Genomic DNA, 25,025 nt, shown 5'->3' on the forward strand with positions numbered 1-25,025 from the left:
TATACTGTGTTTATAAAGGGCGTTCATACTTTTACAGTTTTTTATATCGTTTAAATGTTCATAAATTCTGTTTTTAAACGGACGTTCAGTCTTACCCACGTAGTAGTGTTTGCAGGTGTAACATGAAGCCAAATAGAAAACACCCCTAGTATTACAGTTACCTTTTGATAAATGTACCCTACTTTTCATAAAATTGTCCAACACTAAGGTGGATTCAATATTGATGAAAGAACAATAATGGCACATACCACATCTTCTAGTACCCTGCTTGTCAGAAAAGGTGTTGCCTGTCTTATGTTCTAATAATTGTTTATGTTATAACCTACTCTGTTCACGAATCTGGGTTTACTCCCCAACTTTTGGTTTATAACATCGTTGGTTCTGAAGATGTTCCAATTTTTTTCAAAAATATTTTTAATAGCTGTTGTTCTAAAATTGTATGTCAGGACACAGGCAGTATTAAGATTACTAATAGTTGATAATTCATTTCCACTTGTATTATCTCCTATATTTAATATTGTCTCTGAAGAACCAAGTACGGGTAAGTATTTATGCCCCCATTGATTATAAATATCCTGCAAAATAGAATTAATAAAGTCTCTAGGGTACCCTCTTTCTAAAAACATTTCCCTTAAAAAAATAAATTCATTGTCCAAGTCTTCCTTGTTAGAGGTCATCCTGGCAATTCTAATAGCTTGCCCTTTAATAATACTGACCTTTTGTGCTAAAGGATGGTTACTTTCAAAATGTAAGTAAGAATTACAGAATGTTTTTTTCCTAAATATTTTAGATTTAAACCGTTTGTTTTGGTTATCTTTAATTATAGAAGTATCTAAGTAACTGATACTAGATGTACTATACTGAAAAGTAAAAGACAAAAAGTCAGTACTACAATTAATGTAATCTAAAAACCTAGAAATGTCCTCTACCAAACCTCCCCAAAGGATGAAGATGTCATCCAGGTAACGGAGATAAAGTTTGATATTAGACCAAAATGGACCCTCGAATACATATTTTGTCTCCCAGCCTAATAAAACCAAGTTCGAATAGCTTGGTGAACAGGCTGCTCCCATAGGGACTCCCGTAATCTGCTGGTAAAATTCCCCCTCGAACCACAAAAAATTATTTTCCAACACTATATTCATAAGCTCACAAATTAACTTTGTTTTATCATTATCCAGGTCGGAGAATTGAAACAACACTTCCTCAAATAAGGTCATCCCTTGATCCTTGGGAATACATGTAAACAGATCTTTAACATCTATAGTTAAAAGTATAACATTATCATGAAATAATTCTTGTTTTATACTTTTTAAAAATTCCCAAGAATCCTTTAGTAAATGAGGTGTCTTATGGACCACATGCCGTATATGAAAATCAATAAATAATGTCAATGGGTGTATCTTAGATCCCTAGCTGCCACAATAGGTCTAAACGGGGGCTTCATAATGTCCTTGTGTACTATAAGTATACCAAAAAATGTTGGTATTTTAGGAAACTTTTTAATTCAAAATTTGTGTTCACTAGGACTGATTCTACTATCCAAAAAATATTCCTCTAAATAACTGTCTATTCTAGCATAGGAAATGTTAATCTGATTTTTAGACATGTGGCTATAAGTGTTCTCATCAAATAATAGATCCAACATAATGTTGGAATAGTCCATACTTGGAAAAATAACAATTCCCCCACCTTTGTCAGGTACCATAATGCGAATACTGTTGTCATTTCATAAATCGCACAATAAATTATATTCTTCCTTGGTTAAATTCCACTCAGTAAGCCTGTTATTGTATTTAAACTCATTGTATATATCCGCCATCACTAATTTTTCATATGTTTCTATTAGTGGATGTAGAGGGGGGGGTTATATACACTCCTCTTTCTCAATTGGTTGTGAATGCCTGTACTATTAGTACAATTGGTATCCAAAGGTTCCAAAGATATTTCAAAATTTAATTTTCTGGTATAGAGCTTTAAAGTTTCTATATAATCTACCAAATTCCCTTTACTAGTTGGAATAAACTTGATACCCTTGGAAAAAAGTTTAAAATGTTCATCCGTAATTGTCCTATCTGAATAATTGTAAATAGTAAAACCACCTTTTTGAAAAATCACATCTTTCTGGACCTGTGGAGAAGTTGAATGATCATCCTTACCTAATAACTGTTCTTGTTTTGGGGAAACTGATTTCTCCTCTGAGGGTAGTAGGTTCTGTTGTACTCTCCCTCCTTGGTGTAATACTGTGCCAGCCTCTCTGAGCGCCTGAGAATTGCAAAATCCTCCTCATCTTGATGTACCAGACCTACCCGTTCGTCCACCCAATCCGTAGTCTGCCCCACCTTAGTGTGAGAGTTAGGTGATGTATGCCCTTGATGCAATTCACCACTACCATGTCTAAAGTGATGGTAATTCATAGGCTTTCTATTGTTAAACTTTCTGTAATAAATATTTTCGTCATTTTTATTAATGTAAACCATATTATCCTGATAATTCTTCTGATCTCTCACAATTTTACGCTTTTTTTTCTGAAAAATATTAAAACATCTGTTCTCAACCCTATCCAACATTTTAAAATATAAAGTGCTATAGTGCGGGAACAATAAATCATTCTTAATTTTGTTGTCCAAGCTTTGAACATCTTTGAATATTTGTTCCCTCTGAATTTCATAATAATGAACAGTTCTCCTTAAAAGACCCAGGCCAATGTCGTTAAAATACTCATTAAAATCAGACATAATCTCGTCAGTATAATGAATACTGAAAGGGAACTTATAAATTCTTAGTCCCTGTGGCACAATCTTTAAACTAATACATTGTTTAAAGTATGCAATATCAATTTCAACATTTTTACATTTGAAGTTTTTTTTCCAGTAAGAAAATCAAGTCCTTGAGCGAAGCGTTATAGTTGTCGTAATCTATAGTGTGAGAGTGATTGTCGCAACCGTTAACGTTTTCAATAGATGAAAAACAATATTGTCTAAGGCAAACTTTTTCAAATCTATTAATAGCCTCTTGCTGCGAAATAGATATCAGGTGCACAACCTGTTCCACACCACCTTCGTTAGGTAAACCAGTATGGTTAGGAAGTCTAGAATTGCAAATTAGCGGTTGGATTACAGTACCTGTTTTTGGTCGTACATCAGAGTTCGTAGCTTCAGAACAAATGTTTTCTACCTCCACGAATATCGGAGATGGACCAAAACCCGTAGTATCTTGATTATGTACACTCGTAGAGCCGTTAGACCAACTTTTGCTTGTATTGTGTGGTCTCAGTCCAGTGTCACCCTGATGTAAGGCCTCGCCATTACTGTGGACCAACATAACCTGATGATGTGGGTTGGATTGAGAAGGCGGATATCCTGTGATGTTTGTACTATAACCAACATAGCCCGGAGGCACAAACACAGTACGCTCACCCATGAAGGAAGAACCGGAAACACAGTGGTTCTCTCTTTGAGTCAAAAGTTCCAGTAGTTTAGTAATTTCACCTTTCAAGTGAGACACTTCCCCACGTAATTCCTTTATCTCTGCTCCGGGATCCTTGGCGAGCGTTGTGTTAGACAAATTTAAGTCCCCAGAAATATCCATGGTTCACCAAAGACATAAACTGTTAGCAAAAAACAAAAGACAAGTTCAAACTATGAAAAGCACCAACAAGTGAACCAGGAATCCAGGACGCCTATGGTATAATGCAAAAACAATCCATCTTTATTTGAACAACCAGTTTTAGCGCTTTCATCTCTCTTACAGAGACTTCATCAGAAACAAAGTGCTATAATTAATGAAACCTTTAAATACTGTTCCAATTAATGACATCATATAGTTAATACAAAATTTAAAACGATAGATACTCTTTTATTGAAAAAGCCTGTTTTGACTGACTGCTAACCATACTAGAAATTCTATTGGCACTAAAAGGGTCTCTTACATGTGAATAATATATTACAAATTCATGTTCATGTTATGAACAGGTAAAATTCAAATGTTAAATCATATCTATATGCACAAAAATGTAGATATACGCATATATAATATTTCTGAGAAAAAATATAACATATTAAATCCTAACAAAATGAAGTTGCAGCTGTTGTCTCCCACCCACAGGTCCCCCTTGCCGACCTTTACCATAAAGTCTAACAATGGCACCATTATTTCACCTGATCCCACTACTAAACTTTTAGGTGTAATAGTAGACAATAACCTCAAGTTTGATATGCACATTAATCAAACTATTAAAACAGTCAATAAAAAACTTGGCTCACTAAGGATTAAACCCTTCCTAAACCCACTAGCTAGGACTGTTATTGTCCGGACACACCTACTCTCCACCCTTCTTTATGCTTCCCCTTTACTTACAAACCTGAGTAAAACTGACCTTAACAAACTATCAAGCTGCTATAATAATATTTCTAGATTTGCCACAGAACACACCACTGTCATAACTTAAATCATCTAGGGTGGCTTGAATTACCTAGCCTACTTCAATACAACCAAATAATAATTGCACATAAGATTCTTTACCAACCTGAAAGTACACCAATACTTAAAAACCTTATTATCCCCTACAGTAACCTCAAGACTCTATGCTTATCCAACAGGTTACTAGTTGAAACAGTCAAAACCAACAACTCAGCTGGTGACTCTTTGTTCACCAACTCTGTTGGCAAAACTTGAAACTCTCTTCCTACTGATCTGACCTCAATTCCCTCTATAACCCAATTCAAAACTAGCCTTAAACAGTACTTTAAAACACATTGGTTATGTCCTTGCCCTACCCTCACTAACTCATATCCTATAACTATATGTTATATGAAGACTTTTACTTCACTTAGACTGCATGTTACTATTAGTCTATGAACTGGTAGGGTATAACATGGGAGAGTGAATGTCTGTTTTATCCTTACATTGTACTGTATTACTGAGATTAATTTGTAAACTGTGCTTATCATGTATAAATAAAATAATTTCCTGTATGTAGATTTGGAGCTTTTCTCCCTGGGCCTCCGCTAAAAATGGACATATATCCAGTTGGACTATCCCGGTCAACAAATGTAAAATAAATAAATAAAAGTATGTGATTTCCACAGCATAAGTGCTCATTGCCCATGTCAGACTGCCATTTTATAATGCATTTGTACTCATGCCATTGTCCTTCACTATGCCAGTTAATCCTGGCATAGTATAGGCTATACAACTGTCAAGAAGTTGTCTACTACCACACTGAGTCCTAATTTTCCAGTAGGACTGTTACAACAGTGATTACTTATTTGGTGCCTATTTTTTTTGCTGTTGTTAGGCTTGTTCTGTATGTTATGTTGCAACCTGAGCTGTACATCCTTGCATTCACCATACTGTGTATGGCAACTCCAAACACACTTGTTTTCAACAGGACTGTAAATTTCAATTGTCCAGTTTAGTTATTTTTTCTTTGCTTTGTTGTCCATTGCAAACAAACTGGTTACCATCCATAGCCTGTGCTACTGTCAGGGGCACAGCCAGTCATGACCCCAGTGCTATTCCATTTCTTATCATAGGAGTTCCCCAGGCATATATATATATATATATATATATATATATATATATATATATATATATATATATATATATATATATATATATATATATATATAGTCTATCTGACTATCGAATCCCACAAGACCGAGATGAAATTGCTGAAACCTCACATGAATGAACACCTGGAACACTCCGGGTAAGTAAACACTTGTCCGGCATGGTGAACTTTGCCCTTTCCCCACTGTAGTGCGATCTTGGAGTTGGTATATTTAGTTGGGAGGTGTAGAAGGTGCAGCCCCCCACATAGAGGGGTGTGAGGGGTGAAGCCCCCCACATGGGTGGGTTTAATGTCCTTCAGTTTCCATTTTTTTGTTGTTTTGTTGTTCTTGCGATGTGGTTACTTACCCGGAGTTTGTTCGTCGGTGTTCTGGGTGTTTGTTCATGTGAGATTTTGGCAATTTTGTCTCGGTCTTCTGGGATTCGATATTCTGGCTACTCTGTGTTATCAGTTAGACCCATATATATATATATATATATATATATATATATATATATATATATATATATATATATATTTATATCATCATTGCTCTGCTGACTGCATTTCAATTTGTCCATTGCCTGTCATGTGAAAGTGAACCATATCATACTGACTATTGTTGATTATTTCCATCTTCTTTTCATTATTTAATATTTGTTGTTTTGTTTCTCTCAATTTATGTGAACTTATTTAGCAATCTCAGTTGTGGATGTAATATGGCAGTGGCTAATTCACCCTGCACTGGCCTCCCCACCAGCTGCTGTGTCCCCAGCAGTCCCCAGTCCACCTTTCCTGCAGGGTGATGAAGGTCATCCTGCAGGGGATGACCTGGAGGGCTCACTGGTGATCTCTGGTGCTGCTTTGTCAGTGGGGAATGTAAGTTCCTCGTCAGGGAATGTCACAGAGGGATCCTCTTGGGTCACCTAGTAGGATGTGCAGTTGCTGGTTAGGACTGAGGTGGATCAGTGGCTCAAGGCTACGACTAAGGTGAATCAGTGGCTCAAGGCTAGGACTGAGGTGGATCAGTGACTCAAGGCCCAGATTGGCAGCCTGATGGTGTGCATCCTCATGTAACTTCATAGTCACATAGTTGTATGGTCCTGACTATTAGGCCCCTAGTGGCAGAACCTGCCCACAATATCAGCCATGTAGTTGACTGACTTCTGGGTGGATTCCTTGTTGGGAGAACTTGGCAGACAGCCTTCATTCCACCCTAATCCAGCTCATGGTATTTCCCTTCCTTGAGCAAAATTCACCCTCAACTGTTTGTTCACAGTATCATAGTATAATAGTACAATACCAGGCTATCGATCCAAGGTGTCTTTTTAAGCCCAGCCACTGTTCCCAATACAATTTGATGATTATTGGTTCTCAATGTTTTTCTGGGGGGTATATATGCTTTAGTATGGATGGCCAAGCATTTACAAGCATCCTCTCTCTCTCTAACAGGAAAATAGGTGCCAGACTAAAGGTATATTTATGGCTCTCTTTCCAATGATCCAAGCTTCACTTGAATAAGTGCAGAGAGGAGCTCTGCTTCACATGGATGGGAAGCCAGTTCCAGAGAAGCGGGTGTCGCACTTCTTATGTGCAGGCTTGGGTGTTTGTTTAAGTAGTTTATTGTATAGAAATACAACAGGATGGATAACAGGAACACTAAGCTTAAACAAACTATCTAACTAAATGACTGACTACATACATGCATGCTCACACTCTGGCTGCTCACTCAAAATGACACTCTAGCTTGCATGTGCTCAGTACTTATATGCATGTGCTGACCCACTGGAAAGCTTCTTAAAGGTATATCACATACTCTGTTCTGCATCGTCTGGCTTTACTGAGCTGTCTCATATAAACAACAACATTTGAATAGGCATGCAATTATACAGACACTAATAAAGAAAAACAACAGTCATGTCCTGGTTGCCATGTATCTGGAACTAGGTTTTGAAATGTGACCTGATCTCATGACATAATAGTTAGGACTGGGTTTAGCAATGGGGACAGTCACTGGGGAATGTTCTACTTAAGGAGTTTCAGGGATTTTCTCAGGAACAGGGATTGCTGATGGAATGTGTTCTGGAATAGGAACATTGGACAAGTCACTCTGAGAACTAAAGGCTTTGTTACAGGCAAGATGGTGTAACACCTTCAGACACTGGTAACAAATGCTTCTGATTTTATCTGAATTCCATTCCTTGTGATTCCACAATGTACAATCTCAGCTCTTGACACAAACTTTGTACAAATCTGATGCGATCCAAATCTTTTGACGTCTGCATCCTCACTATCTCCGCTTTTTGTAAAGAATGGAGCAGTTTGCTGGTTTTATCATAGTAAGACTTCTGGGACAAATGCTTTTTCAACAGCTAGGCTTTTATGACTTTGTTGTTCTTAGCACATGGAACCAATAAAGTACTGCTGATCGGCATTGTGGTTCTGGTTTGTCTCGATAAAAGTCTCTGGGCAGGTGAACCAAGATGATTATCACGAGGAATGTTTCTGAGATTTAACAAGTTTAGAAAAACATTGGTATTGTCACATGTGGATTTCTCTAACAGCTGTTTTGCACTTTGAACTGGAGTTTCAGCCAAGATGTTTGACTGGGGGTATTCAGGACTACCCGTAATATGAACAAAGTCCCACTCTTTTGCAAATCTCTTGAACTGCTGACTTGTAAACTGTGCACCATTGTCAGAAATAACTCTGTGTGGACTACCATGGACAGAAAAATGTCACTTTAACTTAGTAATGACAGTACTGGAAGTTAGGTTGGGAAGGAGGTCAATTTCAAACCAATATGAATGAGTCTACTAACACCAAATAATGTTGACCATTTCATTCAAAGATATCTGTGGCTACTATCGACCAAGGTAGTTCAGCAATCTTGCTTAACTGAAGTGTTTTTTTTTTTTTTTGCTGATGTGGCTTTGTAATATTATATACTGAACAAGATGAAAGTACTTTCTCAATATCTCTTGACATAGAAGGCCAAAATACTAGACCTCTCACCCTTCTTTTGGTAGAATCAGTTCCTGGGTGGCCATGATGCAAGATCTTAAGATACTCTTGTTGCAAGGATTTTGGAACAATCACTTTAGGACTTTTCATGATGATACCATTGTCTGACAAAATTTTATCTCTGTAGGGTAAACATGATTGCACTTCTACTGGTAAACAAGATTGCTTTGAAGGCTGTCCTCAACTGATAAAGAGGTTTAGCTTCTGGAGAGCTGGATCTGAAGCGGTGTGAGTTCTGAGCTCAATACATGTGGAAGAAAAATTTCTCACTTCCATGACCTCAAAATGAAGTTGCTCATTGTTATACTGTTCAGTGTTTTTTCTGGGCAATCTAGATAAGTATCAGCAAGAAAAAAAAGTTTACCTTTTGTGTAAGCAAGACTGAAATTGTACTTCTGCAATTTGAGCATCATGCGTTGCAGTCTAGATGGAGCTGTATGCATAGGCATTCTCAAAATAGTAACAAGAGGTTGGTGATCAGTTTCAATCTGGATAGATCGACCATAAATATAATTGTGGAACTTTGAACATGCAAACACAATTGCTAAAAGCTGTTTCTCAATCTGGGCATATTGCATCTCGGTCTGGGTAAGAGGTCTTGATGCATAGTCTACTGGTCTACCCTCTTGAAGAATGACTGCACCTAGACCAAACTTAGAAGCATCACAGGAAAGAGTAACTGGTTTGTGAACATCACAGAGGCTGAGAGTTGGTGGGTTAGCGATTTTCTGTTTCAGGACATCAGATACTCTTTGGTGCCGTTCTGACCATAAACAAATTACATCTTTGCATGTCAGCTCTATGAGCAGTGATGAAAGTTGACTTAAATCTGGAATGAACTTGCCTAGATAGTTGCCCATGCTAAGAAAACATTGTAGGGCTTGAACATTGTCTGGAGCTGGCATCTCTAGAATTGCTGTTTGCTTGGAAGGATCTGGTTATAAGCCTGAAATGGTAAACAAGTGACTAACATAAGTAACTTCTTGTAGCCTGAACTTGCACTTCTGAGGAGTCAGATTAAAATTCACTGCACGTGCTCTTTCCAGAACTTTCTTCAGGTTTCTGTCATGTTCAACTTCACCATTGCCTCCTACTAGAATATCATCTACTACAATGGCAAACGGATAGCCAGAAAAAATTTGCATTGCACGCTGAAAGACTTCACTGGCAGAATTTATCCCAAATGGCATTCACAGAAATCTGTATCTTCCAAATGGTGTACCAAATGCAGTTAGCAATGAAGACTTACGGTCAAGCAAAATTTTCAAAATTAACTCTAACTGATCTGACCTCTAGGTCTAACCTCATAGAGTACACAACTGGTAGTTTGCCTAGTTGTCTGCAATAATATCAGCATACTCAGGAAAAAAATAGTATGGGTGAAATCTGAGTTGTTGTCATGCAGGCTTACATGGTGAATTTATTTATTAAATGAAAGCAGTCCCATTTTCAAACTGTCTCTGAGGCCTAATAATGACTGCATGTGTCTCAACTATGAAAAATTGCAAGTGATAGTTGTTCCCAGCAGAGTAACATGAAAGCACTACTGAGCCTTTGGTTTGATTCTGTTCACCACCATAAGCAACAAACTTCACACACATTGTCAAATCAAGTTGTTTTGCAGATTTTACTCTAGCAAATGTTTCTGCTGACATAACATTGCACTTTGAGCTCTATGGGACTCCCATTAATCCAAACAGTACAAAAGATTTCATTCTTTGCCCACAAATCTACTGCACTGATTGTTTCACCAAGCACAGACACACAATCAACATAAAAAGTAGGGTAGCAGCTTTCTAATTGATCAACTTGCCTCTTGGAATGCCCTCTTTTAATAAAAGAATGTGTTTATTTGATTTACAAAATTTATTGAAATGATTCTACTTATTGCAAGAATGACACTGCTGACCAAAAGCTAAGCACTTTTCTCTTTTGGGCTCATGATTTCTACCACAATTATAATAGCTGACTATGAAGCTGGGTGGGGGCACTTGTTTTTACTTTGCTAACTCACCCTTATGCTTCACTGAGCATGTCCTGGAATTTGCTGGAAAGACTCAGGGTTTCCCAGGGACTGTTTCAGGACCTGCAGTACTGCCATGTGCTTGGATCTGTTTCTTTTAACCATGTGCTGCATACTATCAGCATGAGGTTTGTCACTGTACCTCCCACTGCTATTCTTATTTGTAAGCATACTTGTGTGCTTTTCTGTAAGCTCATATATCTGCCAAATCTCAATGGCCTTATTTAATGTTAAATCACTGTCTCAAAGCAAAACCTTTCTTAGTGTGTCATTATTAATACCACACACAAGCCTGTCTTTACCAACTCATCTCTCATATCACCAACTCTGCATGTATTAGCCTTATTTCTCAAGTCAGTTGCATATGCAATAACATTTCACCAGGTTTTTGGTCCCTTGTGTAAAATAACTGCCTTTTCATTGTAACATTTGTTTGGGGGTTACACATTTCTCTTTATTTACTTTTTAAGCACTCTGGGTCTTCCCTTGTTTCAGCTGGTACCACTATATGACAGTCTTCCCCCTCCCCTGCAAATACAGCAGGTGCATACACAAATGAACGCCCTCTTTCAATCGTCTCTGAACCATCTAAATTAAACAGAATAAATGCTTTTGTACATGTGTCTTTGTCAGAAAAAAGCAGCCTACATTCAAAATTTGTATTCCTGCTCAAACACTCTTCAATTGTCCACAATATTGTCATAAACACAAGTGGTGCTGGTCTGAGAAACCCTTCTGCCATGCCCACAGATTATAGTAAAACACAATGCAAAATTGGCCCTTGTAATTATGTATGAACATTCACACACACACCAGGTACTTGTAATAATATTCAAAGACACAATAAGCTCTCTGTAAACTGTACTTTGTGAAACATGCTTTGAAATAACTGTACTTTATGAAATATTGTTTGAAACAACTTTACTTTGTAAGATAACTGCACTGTAATGCTGCACACACTTGCAAACATTGCACAGATTGCATATTTTAAATAGCTTTAGTTAATATGAAAAGTAGCACATACTGAAAAAAATATGTCAATTTTCTCTTTTTATACATTTTATGAGATTCAGATATTGTTTCAAACATTTTTGTAATTATTTCAAATATTTTTATCAATATGTTGCAGTTTTGGACATTTTGTTTAATAAATTTGTTTTGAACAGTCTGAGTGCTTTGTTTTATATTTGTAGCAAAATAAATAATTTAAGCAAGTTTTAGTACCTGGAATTTGTTTCTGACCTGTTTTGCAAGTCATTTGAGTAGTAGGGATGATCCACTTCTATATATTCCTCCAACTTTAACCAGTTGCCTCATGGCTGTAACTCTGGATCCCATTCTGATACCATGTCACTCTTCTTATGTGCATTAAGATGACATTGACGCTTGGGTATTTGCTTAAGTAGTTTATTGTATACAAATACATCAGAATGGAAAACAGGAACATTAAACTTAAATGAGCTATCTAACTGACTGACTACATATTGCATGCTCACACTCTGGCTGCTCACTCAAAATGGCACTCTTGCTTGCACATGTTCAGTACTTATATGCATGTGCTGACACACTGGACAGCTTTTTAAAGGTAAATCACACACTCTGATCTACAGAGTGACCTCTGAGACACACAGTTGTTCCTCCAGCATGTCCTATTTATATTGCAGGCAACATTTAAGTCCCTGAATTAGGTGTTGCTGATGCTATTTGTTTTACCAATGTGCCACAGGTATATTAGGACTGAATTAGAGGATGCTTTGTAGGCTAGGCATAGGTTGTCTCTCAGCAGATTGACAACTGAATATAAGGACAACGCTTTGAGGTGGTCTGCATAGTACTTGTTTTTTTTCCACAAATATATTCCATTTGTGAGAAATTTCTGAGGACACTCTAGTTGTTGTATATGCCTGGTGAGGAAAATACCAAAGGGTAGACTGCACTCAATGACTGGTCTTATGAGAGCTGAATACAATGGAATGACAATGTGTTTGGATCTAGAGATGCCATAGCATTGCTTATAAGTTGTGCAACATAAAATTATTTCCTTGCTACAGTAGACATATAATGGTCAAATGCCAAAAGACTGTCTACATGGTTTCTCAAATTCATGACTACAGAGTCTACTCTTAAGGTGTTGGGGGTATATTGTCAATGTAGTAGTTTGATGGGGTGACCATCTTTATGACAGATACTATGATACACTTTTTGGCATTGAGTTTTAGACCATGTCTTTGATACATTGGAACCAGTTATTAGTCTGTGTCAGGTGTCCTTCTTAGAAGATATTTGTGCTTGGGGGTATTCAATGACTTCACCCAATTTGCAATCATCACCAAACATGGTCACACATAATCCTTTAATTTTAGTATTGACCTCAGAAAGGTAGATACCAAACAGGAACAGTCCCAGCAGTGAACCCTGAAGCACCCCACTAGTAACCATTTTTTTGTGGCGGTAGACTCTCCTTTTCTAACTTCTTGGCTCCTGTCTTAAGCCAGCTGGCTATCCATTGTGGAGAATGTAGGAGTTTATACCTAGTTTAGTGAGCTTTTCTACAATGCCTGACTGGGCTATGGTGTCAAATGTCTTGGCCTGATCGAGGTAGGCAGTATGCACCATTTTGCTCTCATCTATTGTTTTGATGACCTTCTTCAAGTTTATCAGGCTGAGCATACAATACCTGCCCTTGACAAACCTGAACTGAACTGGGTCCATGATTATTCTCTCCTTAATTCTGAATATCAGACTAGTCAAGGTTATGGGTTGATAATTCCCCAGGTCTGTGTGAATGGCACACCCTTGTGCAGTGGGATAACTGTTGCAGTCTTCTATTCATTTGGCATGAAGACTTTTTGGAGGCTATAGTTAAACAGTGATTCTAGTGGGCACAACAGTCCATGTTTCATGCTATTACAGAGGCATCCTGGGCTATTATCATCCCTTCAATTCAGTGTTCCTGGCCTTGGAGACTGCCTTGAGTATCTGCTCTCTAGTGATACTTGGGGGGTTATGGTTGTGGTTATCTCCTAAGGGGCATCTGACAGGAAGAGAAAAATAAATCTGGAGCCAGATTTTTCAGCCAGCAGGCCTGCTTTATCTTCTGGCCCTGTATAGGTGGCACCATTTACAAATCATTTGGAACATTGCTGTGCATTGCCTTTGAGGTTTTGGGCACAGCTGAAGAAAGCTTTGCAATTGTCCTTAACATGGGAGGCTAATTTTACCTTAAATTTGATTTTAGTAAACTTAATTAGCCTCAGTTGCTTGTTTAGGTAGATGAGGGATTTTTTTTACCTTGTCTTGTACTGCATCTCCTAATTTGTACCATGAATTTCTTCCTTTTTATACAAATTATTGATGTTGGGATTCCACCAGAGTGGCTTGTTTTTTTAATGTGATCCTGTGCTTAATCTGGGTAGGTAGAGCTGTTTCTATGCAGCTATTAGTATGACTAGGGTTTCTGTGAATAATTCTGCATAGGCAGTGGTGTTCCCAGGGTTTGAGGAGGCTTGAAATTTTGTCAGGGTGTCATTTAGTAGCAGGTTTGCCCTAGAATAATTCCTAACATTTCCAGGGTTAGCTAGTGTCACTAATTCTACCTATACTTCAAAGGAGATAGCCTTATAGTCTGATCAGACCAGTGAGAATATTACACTAGGGAGGGTACAATGTTCTGCCATGTTTGTGAGGATCAGGTCAAGGACGTTTGCACCCTTAGTGGGTGCATGGACTAACTTGTCCAAGGTGTTTGCATTTACAAAGTCCAAGAATCACTGGGCCTGCATGTTAGGAGGTGTGTATGATTCCCAGTTTATATTGGGGTGGTTAAAATTGCTCATGAGTATGGTGTTAGGTTGAATGGGAAGTGCCTCCTGTACATTTAAGTTTGTATTACAGTTTTCCTGGGTCATAGAGAGGAACCTATAGCTTGCAAGGATATGGAACAGGGCTTTGTGTAAGGTAAGCTGGACATGAAGTACCTCAAGTGCATCATACTGATGGATCGCCCTTGAGTTATGCTTGTTTTTAATGGAAACAGAAACACCTCTACCTTTTATCCCTTCTTGTGCAGTAGTCGGTCTAAATGTGTGGAAGGAATTTTAACTCTGCACTGCCGGGATGATCTCCATGGGTTTAAACCATGTCTCAGTAACTGTAAAGATGTCTACATTCTCTAGGGTGAGGAGAGCTTAATGTTGTAGAGTTTCTTATTTAGACTTGTGGCATTGAGCACTAACACCTTCAGATATTCCTGGGCTGCTTTAGCTAAGTTGGTTGGTTTATCAGGTTGGCAAGGCCTAAAAAAGGCAGTATGGGTCTGGACAAGGTTTTAGCCAGTATTCAAAATCCCACAGGGGCCAGGTGCAGACCATCCCTAGCAAAGCAGAGTTGTCAGTTAAACATATCCTGCCACAATGACACCATACTTGAAGCAGACAATTATTAAAGTCAATTTATTTTCTTTTCATATTGTGGCACCATCCTTGGAGAAGGTAGAATGTTACTCAGTGCTACTCTCATACTGGCCTGGGACATATAGTTCAAGAGCTCTGTCATGTCTGTCTTCATGTTGTCTAATGAGGTACATCTCAGTTATTTACAACCTCATGGAATATGACTGTGTCACAGTTGTAACTTTAGTTAAAAGATCTAAGTGTGTGCGTGATCTGACAAGTCACTATGACTCTTTCCCTACCAAGCCTAGTGAGTAGATGTGTGTGTCTCACGATGGAGTCTGCTATGAACAAAATGTTGGATTGTGTGGTGATGTGCCTTATGGTCTTAGAAGCTGAGACATACTGGGATCTGGCCGTATGTGCCATGTTCTTGTTGTCCATTCCTCCCTAAATCTCAGTTGTCCACCCTTTGGTTGTTTGTGTATCTCCACTGTGACACTTCCCCCATTTTGTATTGGGACCTCCCTTGTCAATCTTTGTCTGTGCTATACATTTGTGTGTCTGCCCCAGATGACATCCGTATTCCATCCTTCCTACCCAGAGTGTCCCAGGGATTCCCTCCTCCTCTACCCCACTTCTCAAAAAAAGGGCACCTGCCCCCCCCCAAAAAAAAATTGAGTCAGAACACAAGCATTACTGCATGTAACTTCTGCACATATATGTTACATGTTTATGCAGTATCCCATTACATTGCATATGCTTGTAAAATTAGTCAGCTGCTATATTAAATACAAACAGACATCGAGTCAGATATAATAATGCTGATACAATCAACTTTAGATGATTATTTATTTTCAAACTATGTCGCTTATACTCCATATTTTCTTCAGTCTTGGTGTCATCTGCAAGTAAATTAAAAATATATTCTCAATCCTGTCTTTCAGAAACACTACAATATATTAAAAGCACTGTTCCAACACAGATCCCAGAGGGACACACTGATGACCCTTTTTCCTCTGACTTCATCTGTTAATCACCACCTGTTCCTTCATCCATGACAACCTCCTGTGATCCACTTTACATGTATTTAGGACTTCTCTGAACTTTCTGATGTTATCCATCAATCTTTCATGGGGGCGTGTACTGGATGCTTTGTTAAAAATTGCAACCCCTGAATTATCTCTGTCCACTTTTTTGGTTAGCCATTCATGAAAGTTTGACTTGACATGTTGTCCCATAAATGAGTCCATGTTGATGTTCACTCAACAGCCTGTTTCTGACAAAATGTAACCTGGCTCATATTTCCATGACCTTTACCAGGCTTGCTATAAGGCTTACTGGCCAACAGATCCAGAAATGCTTTTTAGTCCCTTCCTTTTATAAAAGCATCACTAATGCCATCAAGCAATCCAATGTATCCTGGCTAGTCTTCAGGTACTGGTTATCCATTCTAGTGAACTGGGCACTCAGTACAACAGACAACATATCTCTTATTACTCCTTTTATGTAAACCTCTCATGTTATTCTTTCACCTATCTAGCAATCCTTATCAAATATAAAGGACTTTTCAGCTTAGAAATCTCTCTTGGATAAACATCAAATGAACAGAATGAAATAACAAATGCTTTTTGTCTCATTATTCATAAAGTTATTCATTATTTCATCCTGTTCACTTGAATTCTCACCTCTCTACCACCTTCTTCAATCACTATCAAATATGCTTTCCTTTCTTCATTTTATCCCTACATCTGAAATAAATATTTTGTCTATTCTTTATCGTTCAGGTTTGTCTCCTACTTTTTTCCTTCATATACCAGTTTTTCACCCTACAGTATTCAGATCTAATCTTACTCAATACCTTATTAGTCAGCTAAGTTTCTGCCTCCTCTAACCTTCCTCAGCTCTTTTCTCCTCTTCCCACATTAATTCTTGCCCATATTCATCTTTCTATAATAATCCATTATATGTCATCTGCCTTTTGGTGCACGAGATGAAATAATAAAATGATGCAACAAGGATACAGCATATAGATATTATGACATGGTCACAGCAAAAAGGTTATAAAACTAAAATTACAGGCTAATATAGTGTCCTAAAGCTACAGAACAGTAAAATGATTTCAGATATATGAAAAGTGATTTGTCCAAAGATAAAGTGAAGTCAGAGAGAGAAGTTCAGCAAAAATAAGGGGTAATGCAATGTTATAAGGCTTACTTAGTTAATGTGCCCCCTGTCTCTTCTCCTGTCATGTTTGAAGAGCTGCAGCTCCTCTAGCCTCCATCTTGCGGATCTTTCTAGTAGCTTTTCTCTGGATACCTTCCAGCATCCTGATGTTCCTTTCCTTTTATGGCCCCACAGAACTGCATTCATTAGTCAGGGTATGGTCCAACCAAGGCCTTTTTTAAAGTAGAAGCATTATAGCTTTGCTTTTTGAATCCATTCTCTTGGACAGGCATGGGCAAACTACGGCCTGGGGGCCACATGCGGCCCGTTAAACGTTTTGATTCGGCCCGCCAAACTTGAAAAAATTTAATAAATTTTAATATTTTTTTAAAATTTTCACACTGTCGGGGCTGACTTCATCACGTGCGCGATGACGTCAGCACCGTCAGGCTACCAGCCAGTCGGAATTGAGCTCAAGGAGCTCGCATCATCATTTCCGGCTGGCTGGCAGTTAAGTTAACAGTCCGCGGGAATGCAACATGTGGAACAGAAGAGGCTGACTCAGCGAGCCCTGAAACGGATTCATGGCAGCAGCAAAGGGGCCAGGGATATAGCGAGCTCACGGAGCTGGGATTAATTGTGTTAGCAGGCTGGGGGATACAGCGAGCCCTGAAACGGAGCCGGGCCCAGGATTAATGGCAGCAGCAGCAACATGAGGATGGATTGAACAGAAGACGCCGAGCACTACTCAGGGTAAGAGAGAGTGTGTGTGTGTGTGTGTGTGTGTGTGTGTGTGTGTGTGTGTGTGTGTGTGTGTGTGTGTGTGTGTGTGTATAGATTGCAGCATCACTGTTCAAAACCTGCTGAAGTTAAATAGATGTCCAGTTTCACTGACAGAAAATGTATCTGCGTGTAAAATGATTTACTAGCTTATTAATTTAAGCTCTCCTAAAAGTACACTATTAAGTAGGTAAGAAGAAGCAGTTCACAAGGGATTAATATGTAAGCAGGCACTTGAATATATAAGTCCCCTCCTTATCTGTGCAGCATTTTCCATAAGTCCTAATATTACTTTTGATTTAAAATGCCCCAAAGAATGTGATCTAGTTTGATATGGTCCAGAGGACCTGGACATAGTGTCACTGGAGTGCACCTCAGAAGCCATTGTTAAAATTCCTATACTGTATTCATATAAAAATAGAATAGGTGTTAATGTTTTTGTTTTACAGAGGTATTAAGCTATTTTTATATGCTGTACCTAATACAGTTTTGTGCATTTATGTCTGATTTGTATTTTTATGCTTTTAATTATTTTTGTTATGTTTTATTCACTGGGTTTCAGTAGTTGTATTGCAATTAAGGCTTGACCGAAAGTGAGTCCTAGTGGTCCAGCTCACCTGCCTGAAAGTTAAATCTGTTAAATGGTTTCATGGTCATTGGGAATCCAGTTTTGTTCATTGGGAATTCATTGTAGTGATTTGTTGTATTGATTTGTCAGTGATGTAAAAATGACTCTGCAATATTTAGTCCCACATAGTCTCAACATCATCCCATTATGTCTTGCTATAAATTAAAGCAATCTGTAAGTGTTACTATGGGTGTGCCATTTTTTTTTCTTTCTTTCTTATTTACAGCCATTAAGGCCAGAGTGCAACATGCATACATTATTCTTTGGCCAGGAGAACTGGATGAGACAAAGGTGGCAACCATGTTAATAATTAAGTAGACTTTTATGATGGAAATGTTCTGAATTGAACAGTTTTGTCATTGCTGATTCATGCATTTTGTTTTATTGCCTACTGAAAAAAATGTTCAAACAATAAATTTAAAATGTGCTCTCTCTGTATAACAAGTGTGCTGTATTATACAAGTAATATAATTTACTAAAGTCAGGAAGGTGTAACAAAGAACACATATATCTTTCTTGTTGTGTGCAAAGGGATAATGATTTGAAAACAGTACAAAGGTAATCTTTATCCACCATTGGCCAGATGCATTTTCTTTGGATGTGGTGTAGATTTCAATGCTATTTTAATGAATGTAGAGAAGTTTTAATGCCAACTCTATTTTCATTGTGAGACAGTTTTGCTTTGTTTAACAGAGATCTATTGGTGTTTGTGCATTGCGCAATAAAGTATAAAAATAAAATCCAAGTCATTGTAGAAGTAAAGCAGTATACACACATTGGTGTGTATGGTAAATGGGATGAAATAGCCAGGTAATGGGACATTGGAATGGCTGCAGGGGGGACATGTTTTCTCCATATCCCAAGATGTGTATTTTTCCCCCAATGAGGTGATGTTTTCAAAGCATGCCATCTATCTGCTCCTGTTCCGGCCCCTTTGTCAAATGTTAGAACTCAATGTGGCCCACGAATCAAAAAGTTTGCCCACCCCTGCTCTTGGAGCTACATCAAAGTATCTTGCTGCCTGCTGCTACTGCCCTCGTACTGTACTTCCAGTGGTCCAGTTCAGGCATGATAAATATCCTCAGATCCTACGTTCATTTTGTTGCCATCAGTCCCATTCTCCCAGCTGATACTTCACATTAGACTTGTTGTGGTCTAAATGTAGTTCTCTGAACTTGCTTGCATTGCACCTCAACTGTCACATTTCTGCCCACTTGTTCATCTTTTTCAAATCCCTTCCTAGACACTTTCCCCCAAACCACCACTAATGTAGCTATCTTCATATCACCGGCAAAGAGACGTACCCTGTTCTTTCTTCCCTCAGATAAATCTGAGGCAAATACACAGAAGAATACTTGACCCAAGACAGACCCTTGCAATACTCCACTAGTCACTTCCTAACTGACATTTACACTTACCACATCACACTCTGTTTTAACTATTCAGCCATGCAACCTAATCCCAATTGTTCTTGCTCTATGTTTTAGCTACTCATGAGGCAGTTGCCCTTTCCTCTTAACTACCACCTGTAATTTAATTATTTTAGAGGTATATAGGTTCATAGGCAAATACTAGGCTATCAGTCTGCAGACTATTACAAGCCTGGACAATAACCAGGGGCCAGAATCATACTCTGTACCTTGTATTTCTGAAGTAATGACCTTAATCATCATGTCACCCTCTCTCCTATTCTTTTTGCAAGGTAGGTCACAGAATTCATAAAATGGTTTTAAAATGGATTACTGTGTTATGGTTGAACCTGTCTGTGTTGAAAGAAGTAATTCCAAAACATTGGCAGCCAGCAGTACTGAAGACAACATACTTGAATTTCCAGACTTGTCCCCCTCAGTACCCATGTTAGCACTCATTTCTGGGTCTTCACAAGGTAGGGAGATTCAGTGTTCTGTATATTTTCTAACTCGGTATTGCCGATTGCCAATATGTTCATCGAATGATTGCTATTTTTGACATGTACAAGTCAGACCATGCCATAGTAAGGGACAGATTCATCACCCAGAGACTCCCTATGCTGTGGAACAAAATCCCGGTACATGTGAGGCAGAGCACCTCACTGGCCTTGTTCAAGAGGAATCTTGACCAATGGATGGGAGATTGCAGATATACCCCAGGGATTACTTCAGTGTCACTGCTTGACAGAGGCACAGCAAAATGATAGGCATAGTTTTTATTCAAACTAAAGGGGTGGCGAAAGCCACATAACTATGGGCTAGGCTTATAAATGCCCTTGGGCAGATAGCCTAGTATGAACCTATGAACCTATGAACATAAAATACGTAATATTTGGAGTTAGATTGTCGCTTAGTTGTTTTTTATAATAATACAGCAATGCAAAATGGCTCACGGGTGCAACACCAAGATGTTAGACTGTTGCATCAATGTCCAAGTAAAAAAGGTAGGAGAATTGGTGTCAAATTGGTAACTGAAACTTAGTACTGATCGACTCTGGGGCAAGATCAGGAAGGTTCAAAGATCTTTTGTAACTATGTGAAGGAATAAACAAGACTTGCTGATATCATTGGGTATCAGGGACTTTATGGAAACAGAAATGAGAAAATGAATGATTTTCTTCTCAGCTACCAATAAGGCTGCTGACCCACAGCTGGAAACTGGAATGGGTCTATAACTAACAATAACAAAGACAGATGTTGCAGTCAGTGGCTTAGATGGAGGCACCATTTTGAGTGGTACAGTTCTGTGGAGCCTAAAAACACAGCTATCTAAGAACACAGGAGTAAAAGTAATACAGTAAAAATAATAACCACAAAAAAGCTTGCTCTAGCACATTGCACAGACAATACAAGATGCTCTTGTTCAGATATACTCATTCAAAGCCTTCAGCAAGAGGCATGACATAGGTACCAAAAGCCACAACTGTTCCTGACATTAAAAAAATGACAGACTATACAAAGCATACTGTTAGAATTCATTAATATTGGTGTAAGTTCTTAGTCCAGTACACACACACACACACACACACACACACACACACACACACACACACACACACACACACACACACACACACACACACACACACACACACACACACACCCCTACCCAACCACTATCCAACCACTATCTAACTGTTTGTGTCTGTCTGTGTGTATGTATTCATACTAAACTTGGAAAAGATATGCGTCTTACTCAGAAAACAAAATACAATTGTTCAGACGTGTATGTCTATAATGGGCTGCATGGATGACTCATAAGCCATAACTGTTCCTGATTTCTTGATATTATTGAAAAAAAAAAAGAAAAGAAAAACATTCTGTTAGAACTAGCTAATGGGCAGGTCCCTGGACCACTTCTGATAAACCGCAAACACACACACACATATAATAATGTACTAACTGTGAATTAGTATTAGTCAAACTGCAGACATTGTTGTTCCTCTATGTGCCAATGAACATGAATTACCAAGATGAAGGTGATAATCTGCTGAATTCAAGAGGACATGGACAAGCCCTAGTAGTGGCTCTGAGAACACGCAGTGATACCCTGCTGCTCTAGGTGTCTATAAAATAAATCCCATTGTTTCTCAGCTCAGCTGTTTCTGGCTGTTACTACTTTTAGACAGTTTTCTTTAGATAAAGATGGAAAGGAGTGTCACTCATTAGTTAAAGTGATATATCATCAAGAGACAAGTAATCTGAAATCATCAGAAACTCCATAAGGGACAGCTTTTCAAAGACCTGTCTTAAGGAGAAGCCGAAATGTGTTTGATTTGGGTTGGATGATGGTTGCCAACTCTTGCATCATTTCACATGACTCATAAGATCAGGCCTCATGAAGTGTTGTGCCTTGTGATACTGACACTTCCGCAGTCCAACATCATCCCTTTTGCTCAACTAAGCCTGCTCTTTGTGACCCTTCCCCCACCCTACCTCCGGTCTAAAGTCAATAACAATCCCAGCTGCCTGTCTGATTGGGTGACTCCTTCCACATGCCCCCTGAAATCTTGTCCCTTATTGGGAACTTCTGTTGTCACTGTAGTAGTGTGACTCCTTCCTCTCTGTCAGCACATCAAGTTAGGTTGAGTGAAGTAGAAATAGTTCAAGGGGAAATCCAGATCCCCGGCATTCAGTGAAAAGTTGGATACAATGAAGAACATGTGTGCTCCTTGTTACCAGGATAATACACTCATCTGGAGCTCTTGTCAGCATCAAACTACAATTGCTAAGAGAAAGGTATGTACAACATGGAAAGAGGAAAGCTTGTATGCTGTTCCCTGGCATTTTTTGTTTCACAGTCAAGCTATTTTTCTGCATTATTTCCTGCTCTCAAAAAAAAAAAAAAAAAAAAAAAAGCACAGCTGAAAAAGACGAACTATGAGAGTAAACGTCATTTATCTGACCTTTAAGGTTATTTAACTTATGCCCTGCAGAACCAGATACGTGTTTTAATATTTCTACTTTTCTGTTTTATTTTCATAGTTACAGCACTAATTCTCAGACACAGGAAGAGCTTACTAACATTATTTATTCTTCAGTGACGCTCTTTAATGTGTAAACTTAGAAGGTTAGAATCTTAACATCTTAGCATGTACATTGCATGTATTATTTCAGATATTAATACTGATTTTCTCTGCAAACACTTGATTTATTTTTTGTATCATACCCTCTCCACCTCATAGAACAAAGAGGATGGTGAGATTAAAAATACATTTTACGTTCATTCAGTTCTCATACTTGAACTGGACAGTTATTGTTTTTTTTTGAATATGTAACATTGCAGTGTAAAATGTCTCAGATCCAGTTGCTGATGTCACCTAGTCAGATACCATAATTTTAATTACAACAGCATGTAATATTTCTTTTGTTTTCAGTTTTTTTTAATGTTATACTCTGACTTGTATAACTCCTATACACATGCACAGATGAGCAGATTTCAAGTTCTTAACATTATGTCTGCATAATGACATTTTTAGTTGCCAAAGACAGAGTAAAATTGGAGAAAATTATATTTGAAGTCTTAAGGAAATAGTTATACTAAATAGCAACATGAATACATGCTAAATTGAGTGTTTTTATGTCAGAAACTCTATGACGGGGAAAAAGTATTTCTCCTAGTTTAACAGGATAATACAAAAAGAAAAATCTAAAGGATAAACAGTGAAGTATGAAAGCTTAATTTGCAACAAAAGTCATTGATGAACACTTTTAACAGTGATTTAAATTTCATATTTCGATTGAGAAGACAAGGTCAATAAAAATCAGGAAAGGTGCTGAATGTCATGTCAGGAATAGACATGTACAGACTTGTTCTGTCATGTACGGAGCCATTAAAGAGACAGTAGCATCTGTGGGAGAGAGGATACTAATGGAATTTTTAAAAAGTTTTAATTTCTGCTGTTTTATATTTTAATGGAGTGTCTAATCTGTACAAGTAACATATAATTTGTGTGTGTGTGTGTGTGTGTGTGTGTGTGTGTGTGTGTGTGTGTGTGCATGCATGCTGTTGTTCTGGAACAGCCTTGTATTAGGAAGCAACAACATCCCTAAAGGAAAGAAAGCATCTACATTTGAAGATGGTAGTTAGTCATGTGTCCAAAGCAAAGATGGATACCAAAGTTTGGAAATTCCCTTAAATATGAATAAGACCTCTGTGTGACTTGATTAAAATCCTGTTGTTTCGGAAACGCATATTAGTTGTCTGTTTGAAAAGAGATTCGTTTACTTTGTTTTTCGTGCAGCTGGAAAAAGGATGCATGAAAATACCTATATTTCTCGGCTCTGCCAGCCTAACATCTGAGAAATAAAGGATAGAAATCCCCTGAGGATGTGGGGGCGGGGTACGACTGTGTTTATTTGTAGTGTTACTGGGGAAACCATTGAGGAAGGCACAGAGAGGGTTGGATGAATGCCAGTGGCTGTGAATGTTATGGATTAGAGTCCAAATCTGGGTTACAGCTGTAGATAGAAAGGGCTGGAATCTCTTATCAGTTTTAACAATACTGCTCTGCGTTTTACATGATGTAACAGGGTAGGGATATCTAACAACAAAACAAATGTAAAAGTCTTTGAGACTTCTTGTTAGGTTCTCATTATGACTCATCAGAAAACAATGCAGTGTGCTACTTGCTAGGCACTTCATCTCCATTCTAACAAACTTGTTAAACTTCTTGTTCGCTCAGCCCCTCCTCAAAATGGCACAGATTCTTTTGAAGTTCCTTTTTGCTCATTAACTCCCCTAAATGAAATTAATATTTTCTAGTGACTTTCTAAAATCTCTATAATTTAGCTGTATGGTTCCCTAGTCCCTACAGCCTCTGCTCCTTTTCAGTGTATGTTTAAAATCGAGTGCTGTCAAATCTGCACAGAATATGATTTCTCCATAGCTTAGTTAACACAATAGTCTGCACGCAAATTTTAATTAATCCTTGGGTCTGTTTTTGTATGTAGAGGATAATCTTATATTTTTAAATGTTTTAAACTTATT

The 25,025-nt window shown here is 38.1% G+C and overlaps 1 protein-coding gene across 1 annotated transcript in view; it reads left to right on the forward strand.

Moving 5' to 3' along the window:
- Positions 1 to 22,628: 22,628 nt before the first annotated feature.
- Positions 22,629 to 25,025, forward strand: part of DDIT3 (DNA damage inducible transcript 3) — a 39,903-nt gene continuing 37,506 nt past the window's right edge. The window contains exon 1 of the mRNA XM_044083611.1: positions 22,629 to 22,774. The gene's annotated coding sequence lies outside the window, so the exon portion shown is untranslated. The remainder of the gene's footprint in view (positions 22,775 to 25,025) is intronic.

This window comes from Protopterus annectens, chromosome 9.part0 (assembly GCF_019279795.1).
Source record: "Protopterus annectens isolate FY-2018-M chromosome 9.part0, PAN1.0, whole genome shotgun sequence".
Lineage (NCBI taxonomy): Eukaryota > Metazoa > Chordata > Ceratodontiformes > Protopteridae > Protopterus > Protopterus annectens.